Here is a 2,711-nt window from a genome sequence, read left to right on the forward strand (position 1 = left end):
AGCAGAGCAGGGGGGGGGGGGGGGGGAAAACAACCAACAAAACCCCTCTCAGCCACCTCAATCGCAGAGTAAATTCTTTTCTGTCAACCAGATCCTGAGAAATGCAACGTTGCTCCAGCGCAAGCTGTTGGTTTCCCCATGCCAGTGCTCCCAGCACACCGGCTCCCAGCCCCGGTCTGCACTCCTCCCGAGGCAGAGCTTGCGAGCCACCGGGCGAGCTGCGAGGAGCCTCAACCCGCCACGGTTCCTCCCAGCCCCCTCGCAAACTGCGAGATGTTGGGCAGAGAGAGAGAAAAAAAAAAAAAAGAAAAAAAAAAGGAAAAAAAAAAAAAAACCCACACACAAAAAAAAAAAAAAAAAAAAAACCACCCCCCAAAAAAAAAAAAAAAAAAAAAGACAACACACCAAGCTTTTTTGAAAGCTTTGAATTTCAGCCAAACTGCCCAGGACAGGGGTGCAATATTCCTCCCGAAGTGTGCACAGCGCCAACGAGCGACCCCAGCCAGGAAAGTTCTCCTGCAGCAGCGGGAGACCCCTCCAGTGCTGCACGGAGCAGAGAAACCCCCCAGCCCCACAGCGCAGCGCGGGGACCAGCCCCGAGCCAGACCCGCTCCCCGAAAGCTGTCCCTACCCCCGTGCGGGGAAGCCAGACCCCCGCTGCATCGTCCTGCCCTTTAAACGTCGCTTCCAGGGTCCCTGACCCCCCGCTTCTCGCTCTTAAACGGAGCCCGAGGGTTTGCTTTTCCCAGAAAAGGCTCCTCCGCTCCTCCCTGAAGAGCCCAGCGCCCTGAACCCGGCGACTCCGGGGTCCCTTTGGCTACTCCAACACGGGCAGGCTGCTCTCACGGCTCTGGGGTTTATTTGCTCGAGCCACTACCTTATAATTCATAAATATCTGAACCGAAAAACCCAGCGGTGACCGAGGTCAGGCGAGCCGGCTGACCGAGAATTCCTTCCCAGCCCCGACAGCCTGGGACAGACCTTTCAAGACATTAACGCGTTTATTTCACGCAGGCGTAGCCCCTTTCCTAAAGGGAGGGGGGGGATTAAATTCAACCGTGAAACCTGTTTTGTCGAAGCAACCCCTCTAAACGCGGATTATTTATTGCCCGAAGTTTGCACGTTTCCAAACGTGCTGTCTCCGAAAGCAGTGATTTTCCCCAGCGAGCCCAACCAGGCGCCCAAATTCTCCCCGAAAGCCACCCGCACAGGCACACACACACACACACACACGCGTGTCTGTGCCTGCGGGTGTGTAACACGAAGGCAGCACGTTTTACTACTTTAGCCTGAGCTTAATATTTTGGTCCGAGGTAAACCTTTTCAGATTTTTTTTTCTTTTCTCTCTTTTTTTTTTTCCCTCCTCGTGCTGCTGGCAAGGGGAATACCAACACTTCACACACAGTCAATGCAGCCTCTTTACCAGGACAATATATATTTACACATTGACACATGGAACAACTAAACGTAAAATATACGGAGATAATACCCGCTAGAAGTAAACACTGCCAGCCAACTGATTATTTAGAGGCCTTAAACGGGCTATGTCAAAATGAAGAAAAACAGAAGCGCCTTCTCCTGCTAAGAATCAGCTCCGTTATTAAAAATCCATAAAGGCAATAAGCTATCAAACCTCGCTCGGCGGGTCTCTCGCAGAAAATACATACATAAAAAAGAGAAGCATCGCTGGGGTAGGTTTGTGTACTTTGCACCCATCTCCTCTCGGAAAACTCTCTCATCAGGGATAAAGCAGCCGTCATTCTGCATCTTCACCCATTATCACCCCGAGCCACTTTTACTCTCGAGCCTGTTATTACTCTTTCGCCGAAGAATGGCCACATATGTTTTTAAAGGAGGGATGACGCTTCTCTCAGAGAACACGGGGCTCAAATATCCCTCCCCAATTCCGCTGCAGCCAGGAAAGACCTGAATATTGGCAGCAGAGTGCAAAAGGACCCCAACCCTTTAAATCGCCCCCCTGGAACTAGGCGAGGGACACGATCTGTCTACTTAAAAAGCACCCTAAAATGTCAATTTTGTACCATTTAAGTGATCAGGTAGGTCAAGCCTTGGTGTCTCTCTGGCAAGCTGCAGCACAAGTCTGTCTCAGTTTCCAGGACAGAGTCCCTCCAAGGAGTTTTTTACTGGACTACATTTCCAGAATCTCCCTGGTCTTTGGGACAGTCCCATAAAATAAGTTGCTCACACCACTACAGACGACGCGAAAAAACCCACTCTTCAACGCCCAGCCTGCAAACGGGCACACACCCCCGGCTTTTCCTCGACTTTTCTGAAGACTGGAGGAGTGAATCAAAGTTTCTAGAGAGGCTGAAAAAGTGACTCTCTCACTTGCACAGAAATGCGATTTTTTCTGCTCATTTTTTTTACCTGATTATTTGCAAATATTTAGAGCCAACAGAGAGCAACATCCCGCGTTCCGTCCTGCCAAGGCCATACAATCGCAAAACCACCCGCCAGCAACTTCCCAGTGCTGCCCAGAACCAGCACGAGGAGCCCACCCGGGACATCTTTAAGCTCTGACAAAGGATTTCACCTAAATTTACCCTCCCCGGGCTCGGGGGGAGAAAAAAAAATACCAACCGGAGAAAAGAAATTCAAAAAAACCACACACACACACACCACCACCCCCCCCTCCCGCGTCCCACAGACACATCACCTTTGCTCCGAAGGCTCCAGCAACCCGCACGCCC

At 51.0% G+C, this 2,711-nt stretch overlaps 1 protein-coding gene across 1 annotated transcript in view; it reads right to left on the minus strand.

Annotated features, from left to right (window-relative positions):
• LOC106890667 (polycomb complex protein BMI-1) overlaps positions 1 to 2,711 on the minus strand; it is a 10,392-nt gene that overhangs the window by 6,547 nt on the left and 1,134 nt on the right. The window lies entirely within an intron of this gene.

The sequence above is a fragment of the Calidris pugnax genome, unplaced genomic scaffold (assembly GCF_001431845.1).
Source record: "Calidris pugnax isolate Ruff unplaced genomic scaffold, ASM143184v1 scaffold19, whole genome shotgun sequence".
Lineage (NCBI taxonomy): Eukaryota > Metazoa > Chordata > Aves > Charadriiformes > Scolopacidae > Calidris > Calidris pugnax.